This window comes from Dermacentor silvarum, chromosome 1 (genome assembly GCF_013339745.2).
Source record: "Dermacentor silvarum isolate Dsil-2018 chromosome 1, BIME_Dsil_1.4, whole genome shotgun sequence".
Classification (NCBI taxonomy): domain Eukaryota; kingdom Metazoa; phylum Arthropoda; class Arachnida; order Ixodida; family Ixodidae; genus Dermacentor; species Dermacentor silvarum.
Window position 1 is genome coordinate 431,302,459 of NC_051154.1, and position 26,552 is coordinate 431,329,010.

At 46.6% G+C, this 26,552-nt stretch overlaps 1 pseudogene; it reads left to right on the top strand.

Moving 5' to 3' along the window:
- The first annotated feature begins 10,527 nt into the window (after positions 1–10,527).
- On the top strand, positions 10,528–11,611 carry LOC119448175 (uncharacterized; annotated as a pseudogene).
- Positions 11,612–26,552: the final 14,941 nt, after the last annotated feature.

The window sequence follows — 26,552 nt, forward strand, 5'->3', positions numbered from 1 at the left end:
GCAACGCTAGTCTGGGCCGTAACCACTTGGCGGTCGAACAGTGAGACTTGGTTGTTCGTATATAGGGACAGTTGTCGTGGGCTGCAACTTAGGTAAAAGTGGAGGAGTAGGACGCTGCTTCCTTGTGTGTTTTTCATCATTGTTCTTCGGCAAAACCCTGCATTTGACGGCGTATATGTTTTCGCTGCAATATATTCCAAGTTTTGTCAACTCCAACCTGCCTCCTACTTCATCAACGCCGATTATCACCTTGAAGATAGCTGATCAACATCACGGATAATTAACAAACTTTACTGGCGCAGTCTGACAGGAATCGGCGAGCTCTACAACGTAGAATACTGGACCAGCGGGGAGAAGATCAAGCCATTCAACGGGGCCGCCTCCCGCACCGTCGAGAAGATCACACAGCAGCCAAGTCCGATACGGGGAAGGAGATTCAGCAACGGGTGAGCAGGATTTCTTGCGTCTTTCATAAGTTGGCATGGCAGTTGATATGTAGAGCATATGGTGAGGACACGCGGGGGTGCAGGGACAATGGAGTCTAAGGGAGATGAAGGTTCGACTGTGGTAAAAATGGATCGAAATCAGGAGCCATGAAATGACGGTATTCCAAATTCCTGTAAGTCAAATGAAGCGAGAGTACCCATTAAGAGACCGGAATTGCCGCAGCAGACATCTCAGCCTTTGCAAATTCCAAATGTTACAAGAACGCTTCGACTCGAAGTTCAAAAGCTTCAACTTCAGATTGAGTATGAAAGGCTGTTGCAGACAAGGAGGAGTGCTGAACGTCTCAATGGCACGTTGTCCAGCACTAGGTCGCAGCGAGGCGATCAGGGGCAAATGGGTTTCGATTCCATCGAGCAATGTGCAAAAGTGCTGAAAGGGTTCGGCCCATCGTGTGACTCGGATGTACCGTTATGGTTTCAATAAGTGCAAAAACTTTTTGCTGCTTACACGGTACTGTATGAGAGTCGCGTGCATCTAGTCATGCCAGCGCTAACTGAGCGCGTTCGCTACCTACGGCGTAAGCTCAACCCGGAAGAGAGTACAGATTTCGAGTCAGTTAAAGAGGCAGTATTGACGGAACTGAAGCTTTCTGAAGCGGATGATCTGCAGAGGTTTGAGAGAGCAGTGAAGTGGAAGGAGGAGACGTTGAAACAGTTCGCGTCTCGAGTGAAAACGTATTTCTCCTACTATACCGTCAAGTGAGAGGGGCCGGCACTGTAGAAGTGAAGTGAGAACTCACGGTTGCGGATCGTATAAAAGCGGGCCTTAGTACAGAGGGTCTTGAGTATTTGAGGTTACGGGAAGGCGAGGGATGGCTTAAGCCACCTTAGATGGCCAAAGTGCTACAAAGTTTGAACAATTAAGCAAAAGGCAAAGAGCACCCCTCAAAGCCATAAGTGCCAGAGATGGGGCAGAAACCTACCTAAGTAGAGAAAGGGGCCCTGAAATGCCACCTAAATCAAAGCTCAGTCATTTCGCGAAGTATTGCCTCAAGGAAAAGCAAATAAAAAATATAAAGCGCGCATTAGGTACAATTTTCTTTCGCCTGGCATGGAGAGGGAGAAATCACAGAAATCCCCCATGGGTACGCCACTGGTTGTCATGACGTGCAGTTTTCCTTTATGTGCACGTGATTCACTATCTATTTACTCGTCTATATATATATATATATATATCTTAAGTTTGTTATGCGAGAACAAATGAACGATGTTCTATCAAATCAACTCTCACAACTTGTGGAATTCTTCCATGGATTTGCATTGAGCAGAAGTCGTTCACGTCATCGTGTGTTGTACAGGTGCCCAGAAAATAACTCGGAACGCCAGACTGGTGGCCGCTCGTCGGCAAAACAGACCCGCGGAAAAATACAGCCTTGGTCTGCGCGTGCGCGGCATCCCTAGCAAGCAAGCCTCGCTCCCTAGTGGATCTAGACAGGCATTGCCTTGCGCCAAGAAACTTGCGGTTTTTCCCTCTTAGCGCTGCGACAATACATCTGGGGGAGGGGGGGGGGGGCTGTAGGCTACAGCGTGCTCGCGGGCTATGCAACGTAGTCTCTAAGCGCACGCGTAATCCTTGTGGCATATTCTGGTCGGAATCTGCATTTATTCTAAGAGATAGTCATGCTTTCTGGATAGCTTGCATGGATGGAATCCATGAGCGTTTATAACTTTTAATTATACCTAATGTTTTGCATATCTGAGTCAATTATTTCGCCTCAAGAAAATATGAATTCATAGCTTATCTTTCGTGGGGGCGAGCGCCACGGCTCGCCTATAATAGCACTGTATAGTGCACTTTTCAACCGGATTATCGTGTTGCGCGATGTATTTTAGTCCTTGTGCAATTTTATTCCGAGCCACATTTACTACTTCATAATAAGAACAGAACTTTGACTTTGACAGAACACGACGGCTCCTTTAACAAGGATGACTGCGTGTAGTAATAAAGGTTTTCAAAATGGCATCAAATGGCGTATTCTACCTCGCCAATTTCATGCACAGCAATTAATTTTATGCATGCGGCACTATAATAAAGGTCTCTTCAATGCTTCGCAGTCACAATGAACATAGCATACATATTGTGCGCTATTAATTTACGAAATCTGGCCGCTTCACTGCAGTTTCAGTAGGGAGTACTCTAACATTTGATCCCGTGTCTGCGTTGGCTGGCGCTAACATTCAATTTTTCGTTCAGTGTGGTGATACGTTGCTAATCAAGGTAAAATCCCTATATAAGAAAAGTGCCGCCATCCTTTGATAAACGCCGCTTCTCTTTCTCCTGTATCTCCGATTGGACGATGATAGCGCGCGCTTTTCTCTTCTTTATATTTTCTTTTTTTCCGCCTCAGAGCCATGTTGAAAGTCCTCTGCGCAGCCGCAGTCGCTGGCGGCCGCGGCGGCGCGCGCCCGGCCTGAAAGCTTCCACGTGGACTTTCTAGGTGCGACACCGTCGACTTGGCTTTCGCAAGCAAAAAGTAAAGAAAAAAGCAAGCGCTTTAGGAGAGAAGGCGGCGGAGGAAAGAGTAGATGGCGGTACTTTTCTTATATGGGACTTTAAATCAAGGGGGTGTTCAGCTGTGTGAGTTGAATGTTTAACAAGAAAAAAAAAGTTCATTGGGGTCTTATATCGATTGCTAAGACGACTTTGACGGCGAAAGCTTTAATGTGTTGCGTCACTTCATTTGCGATTGTTTGCATATGTAGGTTAATTAACTGAATAACTACTATTTGGTCGTAATTCGGTTTATTGTTTTCTTACTTGGTGTTACGGAGTTTTAATTGATCCTAATTAGTATGTAACTGCTCTTTGAAACTCTTAATTATTCTTAATTTGGCGTGACCAGTATTAACACGGAGCCTCGAGTTGATGTTAAGTAGTCTCTATTACGGTTCGCAACCCTTAATTACTTTTCATTTATCGTAATTATTCTTGGTTACTTAGTAATTCACTTTAGCACGCTTTAATAAAGGTGGCGTATGATATGCCAGTGTTCTGGTCTAGTTAATTACCCTAATTACATTTAATTAGTCTTTGGAACTCTTTAATTCCGCTTAATTACTTTTAGTTACTGGGTATTTTACGTTCTTTATTGAATGGTAGAGGTGTATTATGCCGCTTTCTGATTTTTGCTATACCGCAAGTGTTGTCCACGACGGTCACATTCCGCGACTAATGAGCCAGTTAAGCGTTTCGCTTTAAAAGGCGCCGATGCCCCGTGACGTTCACGCACAGCAAAGCTTATACTCCATCGCGTGCACACGCGCGCACACACCGTTTTAGAGCCCGCATCCGCACAGCCCCCCCTGTGACAACGCCAAAAGGCACCCAACGATATTCCTTTGGAGCAAGGCAACACCTATTTAGATGCACTGGGGAGCGAGGAGAGCTTGCTAGGGAGACCGCGCATGCGCAGACCCTGGCACTACTTTTTCACCGGCGCGCTCCGCCGGCGAAAGACAACCGGTCCGGCGTTCCGAGTTATTTTGTGGGCACCTGTTCTTGTAACGCTGCTTTGGCTGGGCAATGACCTGAAACATTCCAATTACGCACTGTAGCGATAGCCACTTCATTGAAAATACATATTTCCTGTGCTTCCAGTCTCGTTTTCTTTGGCAGAATAAAACTAATGTTTGTTTGTTTTCTTTGTTGGTGGACTGAAAACAACCCCTTACCTGTGGAAACGAAACATGTGGAACCTGGGGACCACATTCAATTCACGACATTATTTGCACAGCCATGAGCATGTTTGTTGACTGCAAAGTCATCATGGTCTCCACCACCATATTTAATGTCAGAAGCAGGGTGAAGGCCTCTGTGTTCGTTCTAATATTACCAATGCCTTCGTTAGCCGACTCAATTTTTTCCTCAAATCTTCCTAATTTCAAATATTCTGCCGCTAATGTGCTTTTCTTCCATTTGCACTCACGTTGTTTCTCCAATACACCACGAGTTATGTGTTACGTTGCGTACCCAACTTTAGGCCTCATACAGCGACATTTTCAGCACTCGTGATCGACCCCTGGGCCAGACTAAGATTGTCGCCCACTAAATAAACACCGGCGACTCTTCGCCCCTTCGCCGTCGACCTTACCGTGTGTCCGCATCAAAGCGCGAAGTGATTCAAAAAGAAGTGGCTAAAATGCATGCGAAGGACGTCATCAGACCATCATCTAGTCCTTGCGTCTCTCCCGTCGTATTAGTAAAGAAGAAAGACGGTTCCCGTCGTTTCTGCATTGATTATCGGCACCTCATCAAAATCACCAAGAAGGACGTGTATCCTCTTCCACGTATTGACGACGTCCTCGACTGCCTCAAGGGTGCCACCTTCTTTTTATCCCTGGACCCTCGATCTGGCTACTGGCAAATCGCTGTAGACGACCTTGATCGCGAGAAGACCGCCTTCGTGACCCCTGACGGGCTTTACCAATTCAAGGCCATGACTTTCGGTCTCTGCAACGCACCAGCCACCTTTGAGAGAATGACGCACACACTGCTTCAAGGATTTAAATGGTCGACGTGTTTATGTTACCTGGATGACGTGATAGTTTTCTCCCCCAATTTCGCAACACACCTTGAGCGGCTTTCGACCGGTCTAGGAATTTTCCGACGAGCTGGCCTCCAGCTAAATTCCTCGAAGTGCCACTTCGCTCTTCGTCAAGTTACTGTGCTGGGCCACCTCGTAGACGCTTCCGGTGTCCGACCAGACCCAGCGAAGGTACGCGCTGTCACGAACTTCCCCGTTCCACAGTCTGTCCATGACGTTCGTAGTTTCGTGGGGCTGTGTTCCTACTTTCACCGTTTCGTGAAAAACTTTGCGGCGCTCGCACGTCCACTCACTGACCTTCTCAAACAAGACGTCCCGTTTTGTTGAGGTCTTCTACAAGCTGACGCCTTCTTTGAGCTCATCGCCGCCCTAACGAATCCACCTATTCTTGCCCAATTTGAACCAGCTGCTCCCACAAAAGTGCGCACAGATGCTAGTGGTCACGGCATCGGTGCAGTTTTAGCCCAAAACCAACGAGACATTGATCGTGTTATTACGTACGCAAGTCGCCTCCTATCGAAATCTGAACGCGATTACTCTATTACGGAACGGGAATGTCTTGCCCTTGTCTGGGCAGTGTCGAATGCCGTCCTTACTTGTATGGCCGCCCTTTCCGTGTTGTCACTGATCATTTCGCTATCTGTTGGCTTTCTTCACTGAAGGACCCTACTGGACGACTTGGTCGTTGTGCGCTGCGCCTTCAGGAGTACTCTTACTCAGTTACCTACAAGTCTGGCCGCCTCCATCTGGACGCGGACTGCTTGTCCCGCTACCCTGTTGACCAACCAGACGGATCGGACATCGAACCTAGCCCCTGCGTTATCTCTATGTCTCAGTTTCTCCCGATTGGTGACGAACAACGTCGTGATGCTTCTTTGCGATCACTCATTGGCCGGCTGGAATCCGCAACTAACAACGATTCACTGCGCATGTTCATCCTCGTGAATGTGCACTTTACCGTCGTAACGTCCATTCAGATTGCCCTAAGCTGCTTCTCGTTGTGCCTAAACATCGGCGTTCAACAGTCCTGCATGAGCTTCACGACGAACCAACTGCTGGTCACCTTGGCGTATCCCGCACGTACGACCGTGCCCGGCGCGGCTTCTTTTGGTGGGGTGTCACCCGGCCTGTTCGATGTTACGTGACCTCCTGCGATAAATGCCAACTTCGGAAACGTCCTGCCGCACCCTCGGTTGGACTTCTTCTGCCGCTATCCGTCCCTACCGAACCATTCTTCCACGTTGGTTTAGACGTTCTCGGTCCTTCTCCTGAGTCACGATCCGGCAACAAGTGGGTCGATAATACGACCAGCTAGGCAATCACTTGAGCGCTTCCCACCAGCACTGCTACTGACATTGCCGATTGTTTGCTCTAAGATGTTATTCTACACCATGGCGCCCCTAGCCAACTGCTCACAGATCGAGGCCGCGCATTTTTATCCCGAGTAATCCATGATCTTTCGCGCTCCTCCTCCACGGAGCACAAGTTGACCACAGCCTACCATCCCCAAACAAATGGCCTCACCGAGCACCTAAATCGCATTCTCACGGACATGCTCTCAATGTATGTTTCATCTGACCACCGTGACTGGGACCTGGCGCTACCTTACGTGACCTTCGCCTACAATTCATCGCGTCACGATACCTCCGGTTATTCACCCTTTTATAGGCTCTTTGGCCGTCAACCGAATATGCACGTGCTGCCATCGCTCGTGCCGACCATGCGCGTCAGATCGCCCGCTCTAGGCTGTTGGCCTCGCAAGAGACCCAGAAGTGCCTCTATGACAGCCGGCATCACGACGTTGGCTTCTCACCCGGTGCCTTAGTTCTTCCGTGGTGTCCATTTCGTCGTGTTGGCTTGTCCGAGAAGTTGTTATCTCGATACACGGGTCCTTACCGAATCGTCCGCCAGGTCACGGACGTCACCTACGAGATTGATTCCGTCTCTCCGACTTTACCGCCTGCGATCACTCCCAGTGACATAGTTCACGTCAGCAGACTGAAAGCATACCGCGCTGCTGAGGACGAGGTCGCGGGATCGAATCCCGGCCACGGCGGCCGCATTTCGATGGGGGCGAAATGCGAAAACACCCGTGTACTTAGATTTAGGTGCACGTTAAAGAACCCCAGGTGGTCCAAATTTCCGGAGTCCCTCACTACGGCGTGCCTCATAATCAGAACTGGTTTTGGCACGTAAAACCCCATAATTTTTTGAAAGCCTACCGCCCCCCTTCTAACAACAATGTGTGAAGTGCGCCAAGACGGCACTTCCACCACCGGGGATAATGCTTCTAGAGACATTCAGCCTGGGGCAGACGACGAAGACCGTTCTATCTGGTGCTGGCTGTCCACCATCTTGCCTACGGTGTCTCTCACATACTGTAAATACATTGTAAATAGTTTTGCGCCTAATGTAGGGCAACTTGTCAAACACCGATGCCACGATGTGCGGCCATTACTTATATGGCTCTTCAAAGTGGTATATGACACAAACATACGTTTCAATGCAGTTTACAAAACCTTTATTGAAATATTACTTACAATTACTGCATTGTGGTCGCTATGATGCACACTTATGTTTTCCGTTATTATTTGAGAATTGTTTTCGGCCAAAGGGAAATCGATGCATGACCCCTGTACGGTAGTTGGTTAAACCCGATCGTTGAAGGAACCGAGGCCCAACTGTTCTACGAAGTTGGCGAACCACTGCTTTGTTTCCGGTTTTGAGATGTCTACGTAAAAGTCTGCGGCGACCACGGGCGAGGGATTGGCGGCAACGTACGTTGATCAACGTATGTTGCCGCCAATCGTTAATCAACGCAAATGCGCGCGCCTCGTCATCAATGATTACTTGTTCGTTTCGTATTGAGACGAAAGCTGTGCTAAATGTTCGATTCACGCCTCTGCCTTACGGGGGTATGATCCATTGCTCCTGGCCCGAGCAGTGCCGCCGGGATCCGCCCACCTGGGTTTTCTGTTGACGCGACAGACTTGATAACATTCCGGGATCCTAGCCATAGACAGATTCGCTGTAAAAAGAACAGAATAGCGACGTCGTCTGACGTCAAGTCATAGGCATGTGGAAAGATGAGTGTCAGATGCAGTATGTACGCTATAAGTTTTCTTTTTTCTTTCTAGTGTTTTACGTGCCAAAACCAGTTCAGATTATGAGGCACGCCGTCATGGAGGGCTCCGGGTTAATTTTGACCACCTGGGGTTCTTTAACGTGCACTACAATGCAAGCACAAGGGCGTTTTTGTATTTCGCCTCCATCGAAATGCGTCCGCCGGGGCCGGGATTCGATCCCGCGACCTCGTGCGCAGCAGCGCCACGCCTTAGTTAACTGAGCCACCCCGGCGGGTCACGCTATAAGTTTTAGAGGCAGGTATTTCTGGTGTTGCTGTAGCCATTGTTTTGGAACCCATGAAAGGCTACATCACGTCTTCAAGTTCCCACATAGTTCTAGAAGCCATTGAGAGCAAGAAGAAAATCTTCGTGGGTATAAGTTACATTAACGCTCTGTCACATAGACCTAAGAAAGTACAGAGCCGATAGGGGTCGACGTAGAGTTTAGGTTGCAAGACGTTAAGAAAAATATGCGCCGCCATGCTGTGAAAGAAAGACTAGTTGAGCTGCAGGAGAAGGCCTGACAGCCAATATTGAGAGCATACAAAAAAATTGCTCAGCAGGCCATATGGGCGACATTTCTAATGATCCACATATCTGTGGTAATTTTTATGTATGGTGAACATGGCGTTACATCAATCAATTTAAATGACAGCAAACATGGTTTGGCCGGTAAAACGCCGTATATCTTTTCGCTACACTGTTGAATTTGCAAGTGCCCTCATCAATTTGCAAAGAGTATATAGTTCTGCTCAGATATAGTAACGACGAATTCCGCTTCATGATTGAAGCATAACAGTGCTCAGTACTGCAGTACCGCCGCGCAGCAGGGCTGCCCGGCGGTACTGCAGGGCTCTGCGAATATTCTTAACTTTTGAATAACGAATGGAATTATTTCTATCTATAAATAGGAACAGTTTTGAATATTTTTTGATTTCAAATTGTCAAACGTCCTGGATAAAGCATATTATTGTATCAAAAGTACGCAATAAATTTATCTCAGCGGCCATAGTTTATATAAAACAGTGGAAGTTTCGTAGTAGTGCTGGCAAAGTTGCTCAGCATGGCTTAGCCAGACTTTCCTGGTTAAAGAACTACCACTCGCCTTCATGAATGAGTCTAAACTACGCGAAAAAACGCCTCAGTTTATCATAATGCTTCATTTACGCTTTTAATAAGCAACGCTTCATAATGTGCCATGTGATGACCGAAACTCCCTAACGTTGTGAATATACTAGGATGTGAAGATCCTTTACTGTTAATATTATGAACAGCTGTTCATTGTCCGAAATCTATTCCAAAATCATTCTATGTTCGATTCGATTTGGCTCGTTTCGAGCTCTATTCAATTCGTATTCGATTTGATCTCCAAAAGTACTATTCGCAAACGCTTCTCACTAGTGCTGGAGAGGAGTACCTCCCGGTCATTGCCCGCTGAAGGGGGGGGGGGGGGCGGCTGCTGTAGATCGACGTATGCGGCCCCTTCACGTACCAGATCGGCAGAAGTTGCATTATGTGCAAATAAAATACGTTTGTACGCTCCTTCGTAGTTGTGGTCTTTCCTTGACCTTGAGTGCCACCATATCATTCTCCTTTTTCCAGGTAGGGCATGCCTGAGAATATTCAATGTGCCCGCCATCGGCAATTTACGCAGATCATCAGTTGTCGTCTGTTATGCAGTATCTGAGTTGTCAGATAACTGATCATGACCAGCGGCTCGGGCACAGGTGTGTCGCTCGCGGCTGCCTATGTGCCATATGTCGAAACCTGTGGACATTAACGCGACGGGGATACGCAATGCAATGGCACGCCCGCATTTTGCTGTATCCTGTATCAATCGTCTCAGGCATACCATAGAGTGCTTGTATAAAATGTAAATATTATTTGCTTTGTTGGGATTTATTTATTGTGATTGCTAATATTTAGTCATTGAATATTGACGACATTCTGGTCTCCCAGTCTTTCAGTAAGGAAGTTTTGCTCTGGTCTGCAAAGTCTTGGTGACAAATTACACCACGTGCGCTATTCATTGAGCGGAATTACTAGAACAGGTTTTAGTCAAATGCTTGGAGGCTGGACAGTTTTTGGTGCTGTGATAGCTCGCGGATTTCAAGGTGTAGATGCCCGCTTGCCAATTTCATTGCTTTCTTTCCAGATGCGATATTATCGTGGACATATATCGTGCGATATATATCGCAGACCGCTAATCCTTTCACTTTTGTCATGCAGGTGTTTCAGCGCGCATTCGTGCGCCTGTTGCTTCCACCCTTAGTGACGGCTTCCCTGGCAGTGCCGCTGCAATATCGTGCTTGGTCAGGTGTACATGACAGGATTGCCTGTCACCCATCCCTGATGCGCACCTCTGGATTTGCACAGTCCTTCAGGCCCCTGGATTTCGTCGGGAGCGGCAGATCTGCGTTTTCGATGACACCGCTACCGAAGGCGGTAGTGCTCGATGCAGCATGGACAAACCTGTCGTCATCAACATCAACTCTCCCGTCAACTATAAAAGAGCAGGCAATACCGGTGGCGCCTTCTGGGCTCGGCGGCTGTGCACAGACGCAGACCGCTAATCCTTTCACTCTTGTCATGCAGGTTAGTAAAGCTTACAGTCTTTTTTCTAAGAAGTCTAGCAATCGTTTCCTGCTTCAGCTGCCGAGCCCGAACTTCTGCCTTCTTGTCGCTCTTGAGTGTTCTCATGTAATTCGTGCTTTGTTGATGATGTCGGGTGATGTCGAAAGCAACCCAGGCCCGGACTCCGATGCTTTACTAGCTGAATTAAAGAACTTGTCTGCTGGACAGTCGCAATTAATCCGTCAGGTTCAAGACCTGAAAACTCACTTATTGTCGACGGACAAAGCTATTGCTGATCTGGGCAGGCGCAAGACTGATCTAGAGGGGCATTATCAAAATCTTGTCTCCCTGCGCTCTAACTTCGAAACCGTGAAAACGTGTACCGCTCAAGTGGCCACCGTGGTACACCAACTTGAAACGCGCTGAGAACCAGTCACAACGCAATAATCTTATTTTTTATGGCCTCCCTGAATCAACTGGATCAGAGACGTTTGCCCAGACCGAGCAACTTATCATCAAGCACTGCCACGATCATTTGAATATTTGTATCGAGCCGAAAGAAATTGAGCGCGCACATTGTCTCGGTCATCGCACAGGTACTAACCGCCACCGTCCTATCATAGCGAAATTCGCCTTCCATAAAACAAAAGAATTGGTTCTTTCTAACGGCCGCAAGTTCAGAGGAACCAGCTTCAGCGTTGGAGAGGATTTCTCTCGTTCCGTACAAAACGCTCACAGGCATCTCTTTACTTTCGCTAAAAGCAAATCATTACCTTTCTCTCTGCGATTCAAAACACTGCATATGGGCCATAAGCGCTACGTCTAGGACGAGCAAACACAATCTGTCAAAGAAATAATATAACAATTTCCCCGTCGTAAAAATGTCCGTTGTGCTGCTAAGTCCAAATCTAACATATCATTGTCTGTAATCTTTACGAACGCACGCAGTTTCCTTCCAAAACGTGACGCTTTTTCCAAGCTTGTTTTATCATCCAACAGTAATATAATGGTGATAACCGAAACGTGGCTAACAGAAGATATAACGGATACAGAAGTACTAGCCGACCTACCGGAATTTCATGTCTATCGAAAGGATCGCAAAGGCATGCGGGGGGGGGGGGGGGGGTGGCGGTGTACTGATTGCTGTGCACCAGCAGTTATCGTGCTCCGTAGCCAAAAACATCGCTTCTGATCTTGACGTATTATGGCTAATTATTCACACTTCCCCCCATACAATCATTCTAGGTGTTTGCTACAGGCCTCCAAATAATATTTCAGATATCACATTTAAACTTAATAACAGTTTAAGTGACCTTACTAATCAACACCCACAAGCAGAAGTCCTCCTTTTTGGCGATTTTAATTTTCCTCAAATAGACTGGAGCAATGACGTCCCCATAACTATGGGCAGTGAGCCTGCCAGAGATTTTGTGGATTTCTGCCTTAATTTCAATTTAACTCAAGTTGTATCAGAACCTACACGCGTTGCACTGAGCACTTCTAGCATCTTAGATCTCATCCTAACCAGCAATCCGGAAAGCTTATCATCAATAGCATATCTACCTGAAGTCAGCGACCACAAAGTAATTCACGTCACGTTTTCGTTTCAACCCGTAAGACGCGATTTAGTCAGCAAAACAATCCGCCCGTACAATAAAGGTAATTATGATGCCATTAATAGTGATCTGAGCGCATTTCTTCCTATGTTCGTGAGGTTATGTTATACGCGCTCTACTAATGAAAACTGGTTAATATTTAAAAACAAGCTAGGTGATCTCGTTGACAAGTTCATACACAGAATAACGTTCCGCGGAAACCGTAACAAGCTATGGTTCACTAAAACACTTAAGCGACTTGAAAACAAAAAGAAACGTCTCTTCCGCTCAGCCAAACTAAACGGACACCCCTCTGCTTGGGAGAAATATTTTGTGGGCGAATACGATTATCTGAGGGCTATACGGAACCCTAAATTCCCCTTTTTCCACGATGAACTGCCTAAAATGCTTACAAACAGCCCTCGTCAATTTTGGCAAATAATAAACCCTCGGGAGGCGCGCATGATCAGCGTGTATGCACATGGCGAAGTGGTCAGCGACAGCGAGTGTGCTGACATTTTTAATGCAGCCTTTTTCTCTGCATTTACTAACGAGACTTCAACTCCAGATCTTCCCACATCTACTAACGTATCTGCGTGTATGCCACCAATTATATTCTCGGCAGACGGAATCACCTCGATCATTGATAACATCAAGCTTTCATCGTCAGCAGGTGTAGATGATATTAGTTCCAAACTCTTAAAAATATTAAATATGTATCTGCTGCGTACCTAACTTTGTTGTTTTCGCACTCACTCTCTACAGGCACCTTACCATCCGACTGGAAAGTGGGCAAGGTCGTTCCAGTCTTCAAATCGGGCAATAGAGAAACTCCATTAAATTATCGTCCGATCTCATTAACTAGTGTCCCCTGCAAAATCATAGAACACGTCATATACTCGCATATCATGAACTTTTTAGACTAAATCTGTTTTTTTCACCCTTGTCAGCACGGATTTCGAAAAGGCTATTCTTGCGAAACGCAGTTGGCCAATTTCCTTCACGACCTGCATGCTAACCTTGACAGTAACCTTTAGACTGATGCCATATTCCTAGATTTTGCAAAAGCATTTGACACAGTTCCTCCTAAACGTTTGCTGCTAAACTTATCTCAGTTAAATTTACACCCAGACGTACTAAAGTGGATAGAAGCATTCCTGACAAACCGCTCTCAGTTGGTTTTCGTTAATAACCATTCTTCTAGCAGACTGCGCGTAACATCAGGCGTCCCGCAGGGATCCGTCTTAGGAACGCTTATTTTCTAATTTACATTAATGTTCTACCAACACAGGTATCATGTAACATTCGTATGTTTGCAGATGATTGTGTAATCTACCGCAAAGTTACCAACACATTTGACCACACATTCATCCAGAACGATTTCAATAATGTACAAGAATGGTGTAATCGCTGGCTAATGAACCTAAATCCTAACAAATGTAAACTCGTGTCTTTCACTCGCTGCCGTAACCCCCTCACATTTGCCTATTCCATTGCTGATGTTCCAATAGAATCAGTCCAATCATTCAAATATCTTGGTGTCACTCTATCTTGTGATCTGTCCTGGCGCTTGCACACTACCAACATCATCTCATCAGCCAATAGATCACTGGGATTTCTTAGGCGACATTTACATCATACCTCACAACAAGTAAAAGCGTTGGCCTATAAATCATTTGTAAGATCGAAACTTGAGTATGCATCTCCCATCTGGAACCCGCATTAGATTTATATCATAAATGCACTCGAGGCTGTACAAAATCGTGCTACTAGGTTTATTCATTCTTCATATTCGTACGATATCAGCATTTCATCGATGAAAGCGGAATCTGGCTTAGAAACGCTTTCTTTCCGTCGACAGGTTGCCACCCTCTCTCTCTTCCGTTCATTTTTTTACAGCTCTCTAAATCACCCACCGTACATCACGCCCCCTTCATACATATCTCATCGCACCGGTCATCCTCTTCTAGTTGCACGCGCACGTGCCCGGACCACCACTTTTCAAGCATCATTTTTTATTCGAGCATCAAGGGACTGGAACGGCCTTCCACACGCCATCGCAGCCATCAGAAGCCCATCTGCCTTTACCGAAGCTGTTATCACATATCTCAAGATGAACGCCTGTATCTAATGTTTATATATATTTTTTAACCAGCACTTATGCAATACACCTCCAATGGGGTCTTTAAGGTAATAAAGTGAAGTGAAGTGAAAAGACATTTACCCACAGAGAATGGGGAGTGTTCTCTGACGCTCCTTTCTTTTGGTTCACTATGAATTCTATAGAAACAGGAAAGTGGTTATTTTTTGATTACGGAAAAGTAAAATCTTGCATGATTGCTGCTTCTTCTCAAAGGACGATCACGGAAAATGTAGGAATAGGGCTGATGATCTTGCACTGCGTGAATAAATGCATACGGACTAGAAGCTTGCTGAAAAAACTGAAGTGATAGTTTAGACGCGCAAACTAAAATTGGCGAGTGCACTGGAAAGAACGCAATGCTAAGTACTCAATTTCAAGTAACATTCACAGGCAGAGAAAAAAACAGCTTTTATCACGGAATCTCTCGTTTGTATACTTTTGCTCAGAGTGTTAATTACGTCTTTCTTCGGTAGCGATGGCAGCCACTCACCATCGAGTCCCACAGGGAGACACCGCTAGCCATGTAAATAGGCACGTCTTGCGCACACAAGCCATGCTTACACCGCCCGTATAACCAAATATGGCGTCACTAAGGCTGCCTACCCACACAAGGTCAATATTTGCCGCCGAGAGATTCAAAAGGAAACATAAACGAGAAGACAAAAAATTATGGGGTTTTACTTGCCAAAACCACGATTTGATTATGAGGCACGCCGTAGTGGGGGACTCCGAAAATTTGGACCACCCGGGGTTCTTTAACATGCACCTAAATCTAAGCACACGGGTGTTTTCGCATTTCGCCCTCATCAAAATACGGCCGCCGTGGCCGGGAATCGATCCCGTAAACGAGAAGACAGGAAAGATAGAAACCACACAGGGCAAATAAAGAAGTCACAAGGCTGACCATGATTTATGGTGACATAATAGAGTATGCTGTTCGTTGATCAAGTAGCAATTAAAGCACAATAAAAACAAAGTAGGAAACATAACTTGTAAGTTGGCACTGAAAGTTGCAACAAACGGTATGTCGCACATGTACGCCGTTAAGTTTATGTAGCAATACAATAAACGGCTGCCATGACATCTCGTTGTCAGTCCCTTTAAGGGGGTTCAAACACTCGGCGTTGGCTCAACTACAGGGATCCAATTTTCACCATACACAGCTCAGCCACGCACGGCCGTGCACCGGTAGGTCCGACCCCACGTCCTTGGGTCCGTGGTGCCGCAACAGCCCAAATGGCTGCAGATAACAAAGGCCCATGCGGGGATCGTCAAGCGTGTGATTCCCCCAATGAATCGGAAGTTTCTATACCTTTCTTCATGGCGCTCGGTGCATCGCATCGGTCAGTTTGCCACCGAGTAAAGAGGGTCAATTCCGCCAACCGCAATAGAAAAGGAGTCTGATCCTGGAGGTGATGTAAAGGAAGTGAACCGTTTCGGGAGAGTGCAATCAGTGGTCGCCCGGGTCTCGCGGATTCCGTGGTGGGGTTCTGTGTGTTGCTAGGTAGGTATGTAATCGCTATAGGCTGCAAGAAGTGGTGCAGAAGATAAACACTTGCACACGCTTTGCCGCGACGCTAAATGACAAAAAACTACTGTGATATGTGAGAAGCATCAACTCTGGGCTTACTTGGACATAAAATAAATTGCACAAAGGGTCTGTCTTTTTGTATATCATTTAATTGAGACTTTTCGCAGCATCATCGCTTCGCGCTGGTTCCCCGGTCCACCGTAATTTTTTGAAAGCGACACTTTCTTCGCCTAACCGCGAGGGGTTGGGCGTGGCTAGTGCTGTGTTACTGGGTGTATGTCCAGATATTTTCTTGGATAGAAAGATTTTATATGTGCGCCGATGGACGCTCCTGCAAACTGGTTTATATTAGCTCTGTACGCCGAGTGACGATGGAGTGCCAGTCATGGCACCTCTACTGAGCTTATTCAAACAATAAATCACGACATAAAATCTGCCTATATAATGACAGCTAATAGATACCTTTAAAGCACGCCGTCGTTTTGATAGTATAGCGCATGAGAATGAACGGCTTCATTGATTTACTTGATTTCTCAATTGCATATCTTTCATTTTGCATGGGCCCTTTCTTAGCAACTTATACGTACTCACATATTTCATTTTGTGGTAATATCCGAGTATCGTGTAGACCAGACCTTCCGGATAAATAGTTATCATTTCCTCTATTCGCAGCGGACGAATGGTATCAGCCAGTGACTGGTTGGCTTCCGCAACCACGGTCCTATAGCCGAGACTGTTGTCTCCCCACATAACACGATCGAGTACATCTGCGCAAAAACTATCATTGGTAAGCAGACGTTTACTTTATTAGCTGCCTGCTTGGAGCCAGGAGCAGTATTTGATGTTCCAATGGATGGATGGTAATAACTTTATTGAATTGTCCTGCAGTGTTGACGACCCGGGCTCGGGTCTCCCACGACGGTACGTCGAGATTAGAGTCACAGGAAAAATTTGTGAGTATCGCATTTGTTTTCCGCGCGCCGCCGCCTGCCGCGGCCACCGGTGATTGGGGCGCTCGTGTCACGTGACCTTTTGCCGCCATATTTCTTCCAAGCCCGTTCAGTTGGCACGTCGAACCCGTAGCGTACGCACCGCGCACGGAGAGCACTTCGCCGTTTCGTTCAACGCTTGCGTTGCGCTTGCGAACACAGGCGTCAGAAATAACCCATCATCATGCCTGGTTGCTGCGCCTTCGGATGTAGCAACCGAACGGAGTCCGGGATAGCATTTTTCTCTATTCCGTGCTGAAAGGACGACGGTGAACGACGTTCTGCGTGGCTCCACAGAATTGGCCGCAAAAACTTCGCGCCCTCGAAGAACACCCACTTGTGCGAGGTAAGTTTCTTTGAATAACTAGTTTGCTGGACAGTTATTGCTTTCAAGTGACTGTACTTGCGTGTGACCGCTAAACTTTACCTGTCCAGTTCACCCTCATCGCTCTGGGTGCGGCTATTGAACACTATGTAGCTAGCACACGTGGTTTTGAGTGAGCTGTTCTGTTCGCGTGGCTCGCTTTGTTTCACGCTATTGAAAATCGCCCAGTACCTATGTTTCAAGTAAGCTCCTCTACTTAGTGCTGTTGAAAACATCGCAGTACGAACTTTCTAGCAAGCTCTCCACTGTTTCATTCGGTTTGCGCGCCGCGTTTGAAGAAAACGTACATACATGTCAAGCAAGCTGCAGTGCTTGATTCGCGCGGCTCGATGGAAACAACAAACATGCATTTCAAGTGAGCGTGTTGTACTACAGAGTAAAAGGAGGCAGTTCCTATGAATAACGTGTTTTGAACAAGCACCAGGTCTATACAGAAAATGTTGCTTCAAAATGTCTTCTATAGATTTCCTGACTGTTTTTTGCGACTACTTACACTTTAGATATTTTAAGCACTGTCACAGGGTAGGGTTATTAACATTCCTATTTTTCTTTGTTTTCTCCGTGGACAAACTATACGACCATTTCATTCCTTATGATTTTGAGAAACCAAGAGTCGAATCGGAAGACCGGTATGCTGTTCTCATGCTTGACGAAATAATTTGTTGTTGTGACTGTTGTGAAATAAATATGTTGCTTGCCTCCACATCTTACTTTGTGACTGCATGCTGTTCTGAAAATGCGAATTTTGTTGACAGCATGAAGCAATTCGGCGACAAATGGTATGCTGTCCCTTATACAGGGAGGCTGTAAAATAGTAATTTTTATTGCAAACCTGCTACAGCATGATTACGAATGCTTGTCAACTGGCACAGCACCTCTATAAACAGCCTCATACATCTTTTTATGCCGTGAGTGCAGTGACAAGAACATCATTTAAAAAATAGAAGTGCTCAATGTTACAATTCCGTTTCAGAAACCTAGTTTTTACCGTGTCTTCGCAACTTTTTTGATTCGAAAACGTCTTTTTGTGTTAATGATCCGATTGACATAAAGGGTATACAATAAAAGGAGCATGATCGAAAATTAACATAGGAAAAACGCACCGCTGTTTAGTACTGGCAATGTCAACACAATACTCCAGAACACAGTAACAGATTGGAAATCAGTGCACTAAAAGGTTGTCATTATCAAAGGTACAAAAAAAAAAAACATTCGTACACATTCTTTATGGCCGTATGCGGATACCTGCTTGAGTTTCGCGTGAATTAAAAGCTGTTAACCAGTCGTTTACAACGTTACCGTCAGGGAGCTTATTTCACAAATCGACGGGAACATTACAAGCACGCATTCGCAAACACGCCAGTAGCCACAAGACGCGAAGTTTGCTTGCAGAGGCTGCTGGCGTTTTATCACTGATACGTGACAGGCAACTTTATAAATCTACATAAAAATTACTGCTTACACTTCGCTCCGATTATACAGATAAACAAGCGCAGCAGTAAGCTGTTTACAGTTGCTGGTTTTTGTAGTTCAATAGGACGCGAACGAGCACTATGAAGGCAACCTGAACATCCACTGCACATTCCATCGGCTGTCAAGCTGCGTTTTTAACGCAAACATAACCTCAAGGCCCAGTTTTCATGTAAAATACGTTTCAAGCGAATTCACTGGGGTTATACAAGTATGTTTTCAGCAGCTCTGCACATAACAAACACTTGACGCAAGACGAAGTCCCAAAGCGACACGTAGATTCATCAGTTCATTCATCAGTTCGCGAGCATCGGAAGCATCGCCGCACATTTTATACGTTCCGTCGCTTACCGCGCAGTGCGTTCATTTCCGTCGATTTCTTGATGACACTTGTGGCATCCACTTGAAGAAAAACACAAAAAGAATCCAGTTTCGCGAAATGGGACTCGAAATCTAGGGGGGAAATCCGTCAGTTAAGTCAACGCTACTCAATGCACGCTGGCACCGCTACAGCGCGTCGGCGGTCTGGAAGGAACATGGCCGCCGCCACCCAATGTTGCCGGCATGCCGCGTACCTTTGCGGTACTCTGTTTTTCCAGTGACTCTAGTCGATGATGATGATGATGATGATTTATTGGCATCCCCTTTGAAACGGGGTGGCGACAAATAGTCACCTAGCCTGCTTGATTTAATCAGGTATACTACACATGTTCTTTATCTCGCATTTTTGTATACCTTTTTCAAAAATTTAGCTTGTACCGCTGCCTATGATTTGAAGAGATCAGGTCGTATCCATCTTTTCTCTGCTTTTTTTCCACCAGTACTCTAATCGTCTCTTGCTGAGCTCTACGGCTGATCTGTTTATGTTTCCTTCCACTTTAAACCCAAGCGCTTCTGGGAGTTGCACGTTACCTACGGTTCTCGCTGGGTGGATCCCGTCGCATTCCATTAGGATGTGCTGAGTGGTCTCTGGATCTTTACTGCAGCATACACATTTCTCATCTAGTTCCGAATATTTGTTCCGATATGTTTTCGTTCTTAGGCAACCGGCTCGAGCCTCAAATAGCAAGGCACTGCCCTTTGTGTTATCGTACAGATTTTCCCTTCTAATTTCTTTCTTCTCATTCTTGTAAATCTCCATTGTCCTTTTCGTTTCCATTCTTTGCATCCAATTCACGGTCTCTATTTCTCTCACTTTCTTTCTGATGACCCCTGGTTGTCTATTTACAGTTTCGATTATCCTGTACTTGGTTGCCAACTTCCTTGACCTCTTCCTCCATTCTGTGTCCACGCTTTTTATGTAGAGATACTTGTGCACTTTAGCCGCCCATTTATTTTCATCCATGTTCCTGAGCCTTTCTTCAAAACTAATTTTGCTTTGTGCTTCTCTGACTTCAAAAGAGGCCCAACCCATGTCTCCATGCACTGCCTCATTTGTCGTATTACCGTGTGCTCCCAAAGCCAACCGGCCTACTGATCTTTGGTTAACTTCTAAACCCGCCAATATATCCGATTTTAAGCATATAATGGCATTTGCGAATGTTAGCGCTGGCACCATTACTCCTTTCCAGATTCCACGCACCACCTCATACTTATTGTGGCCCCACAGTGCTCTGTGTTTCATTAATGCTGCATTCCGCTTCCCCTTTATTTTCAGATTATCTTGGTGGTTGCTTGAGTAATTCTTTCCTTCGTTTATGTGTACGCCGAGGTACTTATATTGCTTCACTATGGGTATTACTTGCTGTTGAATTGACACCACGAAGTTACTCGTGTGTTCATTAAAGATCATAATCCCTGATTTCTCTGTGCTAAACTTAAGGCCTAGATTTGTCGCTGCGTTCCCACAGATATTCGCAAGTATCTGTAAATCTTTTTTATTGTCCGCTAGTAGCACAATGTCGTCTGCGTACATCAATCCAGGGACCTTCTGTTGCACCATTTGTCCATTACGCATGTAGGATAAATCAAAACCTAATTCGCTGTTTTCCAGTCGTCTTTCTATGCCCTTGACGTAAAGCGTGAACAACAATGGTGACAGAGGGCATCCTTGCTTCAATCCTTGGTGAATTCCCACCATTTCATTTCCTTTTCGACCTTCCCATGCCACTTGTACTTGGTTGTCTCGATATATATACCTCAGCAGCTCCACGAAATCGTCATCTATGCTTTCGTATTGAAGAATATCCCACAACAATTCCCTGTCTACGTTGTCATAAGCTCCTTTAATATCTAGAAATGCTACCCATAAAGGTCTTTTCTGAGCTACTGAAATCTCTATGCACTGAGTTAGTACAAACATATTGTCTTCTACGCGTCTGCCTGGCCTGAACCCATTCTGTAGTTCCCCCAATACACCGTTTTCCTCCACCCACTTCGACAGTTCTAATTTTATGGCTTGCATTGCCATTCTATATATCACCGACGTTACTGTAACTGGCCTGTACGAGCTCGTCTTATCCTTATCTCCTTTGCCTTTGTAGATGAGATTCATCTTGCTTTCACGCCATCCAACGGGAATATTCTTTGTTCTAATCACTTGCTCTATGGCATTAGTCAGCAGTGCCTTGCTTTTTGGACCGAGGTTTTTGATTAGCTGTATTGGGATTTCATCGGGTCCTGCTGCCGTGTTGTTAGGGACATTTTCTGCTGCCTTTTTCCAATAGAAGCTTTCTATGCTGAATTTTGATGTCGCAAGCCTCTCTGTTGTTGCTGGATCTGTTGTCTGAACTACACTTTTTCTCGTACCGAAGTTATGCCTGATAACGTCTGTGATGTACCGCAGCGCATCATCGCCTTCATAGATGTTACCGTCTTCATCCCTTATAGCCGTTTGCGAGTTTCTAGTTGGAGCTGCGAGTGCTTTTATATGGTTCCAGAATCTTTTTGGGGCGCCTTTGTCTCTTTTGTGAATGTTATGCACCCAACGTTCACTTGCGCATTTAATTTTCTCTTGCACGAGCTCACTCGCAACCCTTTTCTTTTCTCTGTATGTATTCCATCTAATGAGCACCTCTTCTTCTTGTAATCCCAACTTTTTGGCTTCTCGATGAACCCTAGATGCCTCTTTACGCTCTTCTATAGCTTATTTAATTTCCTTGTTCCACCACTTACGTGGTTTCCTCTTTCCAATCCAACAATTGTATTGCCGTGTCCGCCTTATTTCATGCTGCATAACCTCCACCAGTTCCTTATATTCCCAGACTGCTGTAGGAAAAGCCTCAATTTTCTTCTCTATGATGTTTGCGATCTCTGTTATTTGCTCGTCATTCATTTTTAAAAACTCTGAGGCTATTGGTTCATGTTCTGCGCTGGTATCTCTCCCAAACTTTAATGCTAAACGTCTATGATCGCTTCCCAGGCTATTTTTTCCATTTTCGTCTATTATCATTTTTCCAGTTGTTCGTAGACAATTTCTCAGACTAAGGCGTAGTCGATACATGACTGCCTGTTTCCGCATTGCCACGTTACCTGTCCATGACACTTATTTTCCCTGTTAACTACTATAAGGTTCTGTTCATCACACAAATCCAGCACTAGAGAGCCGTTGTAATCAGTATATCCGTCTAAATCGTCCATGTGCGCGTTCATATCTCCCACTAATATCACCTGGCCCGAGTTACTGAACTCATTAATATCGCTTCTAATGCAATCGACCGATTCCTTATTTTTTTCCCTGCTATCACTACCTGTCCATAGGTAAGCTACTCCCAGCCACGTCTTTTTACCTTGCTATGTACCACTAATCCATAAATGCTCTTTACATGTCTCGTTTACCCTTCGCCACTTCAGACCTCGCCTAATTAGTACGCCTACGCCTCCGCCTTTCCTTGACCCGGTCATTCTGTTGCACCCTTCCCATACAAAGTTGTCAATAACAGGCGGCTGCTCCAAATCTCGTAGATGCGTTTCGGTCAAGGCGTACACGCTAATCGCTTCATCATTCAGTTGCGTTTGAATTTCCAGCCATTTTTCCTGCTTACGACCACCCTGCATGTTAATGTAGCAAATTTTACATTCTCTATTCTTATCCTTTCTGCGTCTTTTCCTGACTCCTGGTCACCTAATTCTGCCCTTTACTGGTGTTTCGCTATGTTCAATACTCAATCCTGCTTCCTGATTGCCTGGGGCCCGCCTAAAAAAGCTACGGCTCGTGCCGCGAATCGACTTCCGACCGGTGTTGCTACACTTTCACTAAAATGTATCCCGTCACGCACAAAAGCGCCTTCGCGGCCTGCTCGGTGCACTTCTCGGTTGATGTCAATGACCGTAAAATTCATTGCTTTAGCTAGAGTCCAAATTTCCCTGTTTACTGCAAGAACTGCCCTTTCAATTTTATAACCCTGCCTTTCAACCTCTGGCATCGTGCACACCGCGATTTGTACTTCTTTTGAAACATTCCGCAGGTCGGTGACCCCTTTGGCTATTTGCTTTGTGATTCCTGCTCCTCGTCCGTTCAGTACGTCAATCACTCCGCCCATTATCACCACTAGGTGTCTCTCCTCCATTGTGTCCCACATGCGTTTCTTGGCCTTCGCTATCACCTCTCTAATCGGCTTTCCGGGAAGCGCGCTAACCTGGACTCGTTCGTCTGCCCCTACCCTCTCTGCTATCGCCGGTTCTACTTTACGCATGTTGGAATCCCCAACAAAGACAACTCGACGCTTTCCTTCCCCCTCACCGCCGAAAGCTGCCCCCGAAGTCACAATGCCCTCCCCTCCTTTCTTATCCTTGCCCTTGGCTTTGTTTTCTTCCCCGGCCGCGTCAGTGGTATCCCCTTCGTGATTATCACTGACGTTTCCGCCACTGCTTCCCGGCGTGGCGGGTTCGGCTGTCTCTGCACTCGCATCGGAGCCAGCTCCGTTCGCGGTGCTCGCCTCGATGCGTTCATCATTGCTTTGCAGAATGGTGGCGCTCAGCTGGATTTCTGCGTTAGCTAGCTTTTCTTCTGCCTCCTTCCTCCGCTTCTGCTCGATTTCAAGTTCCTTTTCTAGCTTTCCAACCCGCTTAGCTAACTTATCTTTGTCTTGCTCTAGGCGGTCTAGCCGCGACCCTAGCACACACATCCTACAGATAAAATCTGCACCATTTGCTTCGCGTGCTGACTTAAACCGCGTTTCTTCCAGCGCGTAGGAACGCTCGCACTCAGAACAACGCACGCGTGGGTTCCCCCTAGTACCAACCATCATCTCGTACTAACAAGGCGTAGATGTGGGGAAAAAAAATTTTTTTACCTACTTTTATCTAAGCGAGAAGACCAAGAAAGTGAGAAAGCCTTAAAATAATTTATAAAGATTCCTTGGCTAAGCTAACCCTCCTAAAAAAACGAAAAAGTGAAATATAAAATAACAAAACTTATCTCTTTGGTACGCTGCTCCTGCTGCGCTGAAATGGCACCTCGACTCGACACGTCCGCTCCCGTCGGCTTCAAACGGCTTTTTTCGAGATCTTGTCTCAGCGCCGCCTAGCGGCCCTGCTGGGCAGCCCAGAGTTGGTCGCCGAGGTTGGAGCTGCGGCCCACCTCAGCGATAGAGTCTCGGAGTTTAATTCGTTTTTGTGTTGGGCATTACATTCCCATAGCATGTGTTTGAGTGTAGCTGTTTCCTGTTTGCATATCTTGCATGTGTCTTTGCGTACATCGGAGAATAGCCGTTTGAGATGAAACGGGTTCGGGAAGGTTTTTGTTTGCAGTTGACGTAGGGCCACTGCTTGTGCCCTGTTTAGGTGTTTGTGTGGTGGTGGGAATGCTCTTCTGACTTGTTGGTACATCTTTGTAATGGCGTTGTATGTGGTCAGTCTGTCCCGTTCGGCTCGGGGATCTTCCCGAGAGGGTTGGCCGGGCGCGGTCCGTCAGCTCTCGCGCTCTGCGGTGGGCTACCTTGTTGAGGTTTGGGGGTGCCTGGTCACCCGTGTTGACGTGGGTGGGGAACCATACGATACGACTCGGGTGGTCCTTGGGGGTACGTATTCTCTTAAGAATGTTGATGGCTTTAGGGGAAATGCATCCTTTGGCAAATTTTCTCACCGCCGCCTGGGAATCGCTCAGGACGGTGTTGCAATCCGAATTCCAGAGAGCCAGGGCAATGGCTACCTCTTCGGCTTCCTCTGCGTGTTGGGTTTCGACGCTAGACGCGTTGTCAGTTTTGGAGCTGGTGTCTATTAATCCTACAGTGAAGTGTCTGCAATCGAGGTGTTCCGCGGCGTCAACGAAGCGCGCGTCGGTTTCCCTTCCGTACGATCGCAGGAGGGTTTTGGCTCTTGCTTGAGTGCGACCATTGTTGAAGTCAGGGTGGACATTCCGAGGGATGGCTGCAACGTGTATGGTTTCTTGGATTTGCTTGAGTATTTGTGCTTTGTGTCTGTGTTGTTTGTGGTACGTGATGCCCAGTCGATCGAGGATGTATCGGCCCGTGTCGGTCTGTGTTAGTCTTTCGAGCTGAGAAATGCGTTATGCTTCGGTGATCTACTCGAGCATGTTGTGCAGTCCTATCTCAAGGAGGAGTTTCGTACTGGCGGAGTCCGGGACGCCGAGGGCAAGCTTAAACGTCCTTCGGATAAGCACGTTAATCTTGTTTCTTTTGCTAGTTGACCAGTTGTGAAAGGTCGCCACGTAGGCAATATGGCTGATGGCGAAAGCGTGGATGAGCCTGATGGCACTTTCCTCTGTCATGCCATTTCTGTTGTTTGTGATCCGCCGGATTAGGCGCATGACATTGCTGACCTTGGTCGTTAGTTTGTTGACAGTCTCGCCATTAACTCCATTCGTTTCGATGAGCATACCTAGGACCTTAATCTTGCGTACCTTTGGCATTTCGATCCCTTCCTGTGTGTGGATTTTGATTTCTTCGTGTTGTGTCGGTCCGCCGTATCCCTTGGGCGTTCTGCCCTTGGGGGTGGGACGGTATAGCAGGAGTTCCGACTTTCCGGGGGATAATCGTAGGCCCGTCCCCGCGAGGAACTGTTCTACCTTGTGGACGGATTCTTCGAGTTTGATCTCTATTTGGCCGTCGCTTCCATTACTAGTCCAGATCGTGATGTCATCCGCGTAGATGGTACGGTGGACGCCATGCATTTCTTGTAGTTTCCGCGGGAGGTCGAGCATCACGAGGTTGAATAGCAGGGGGGGGGATATGACCGATCCCTGCGGTGTTCTCTCGCTGCCCATGTTCAGTTCTTCCGTTTCCATGTCTCCGGCAATGAGCGTGGCTTTTCGGTCCGTGAGGAAGTCCCTGACGTAGTTGTATGGTCGGACGCCCAGGTTCCGGTTTGAGATTTGATCTAGGATGGCGGAGTGCGCCACGCTGTCGAACGCTTTTTCTAGATCGAGGCCGAGGATCACCTTGGTGCCCCGGGTTCGTTCGTCTAGGATCTGTTCCTTGAGCTGTAGCATGGCGTGCTGTGTGGAGAGGTGAGCGCGGAAACCAATCATGGTGTGTGGATATGCGTGTGTCTCCTCGAGGTGTGAGTTTATGCGGTTGAGGAAGGCGTGTTCCATGACCATCCGGACGCAAGACGTCAGCAAGATTGGTCTTAGGTTTTCGAGGCTCGGGGGCTTTCCGGGTTTGGGAATTAGGATGACCTTGGATGCCTTCTTTCCAGCAACCGTTGATGAAGTCGGTCAGCTTGTCGATGGAGTTGTCGTCTAGCTTTCTTAAGGATTTATTTGTGATTCTGTCTGGCCTCGGCGCGG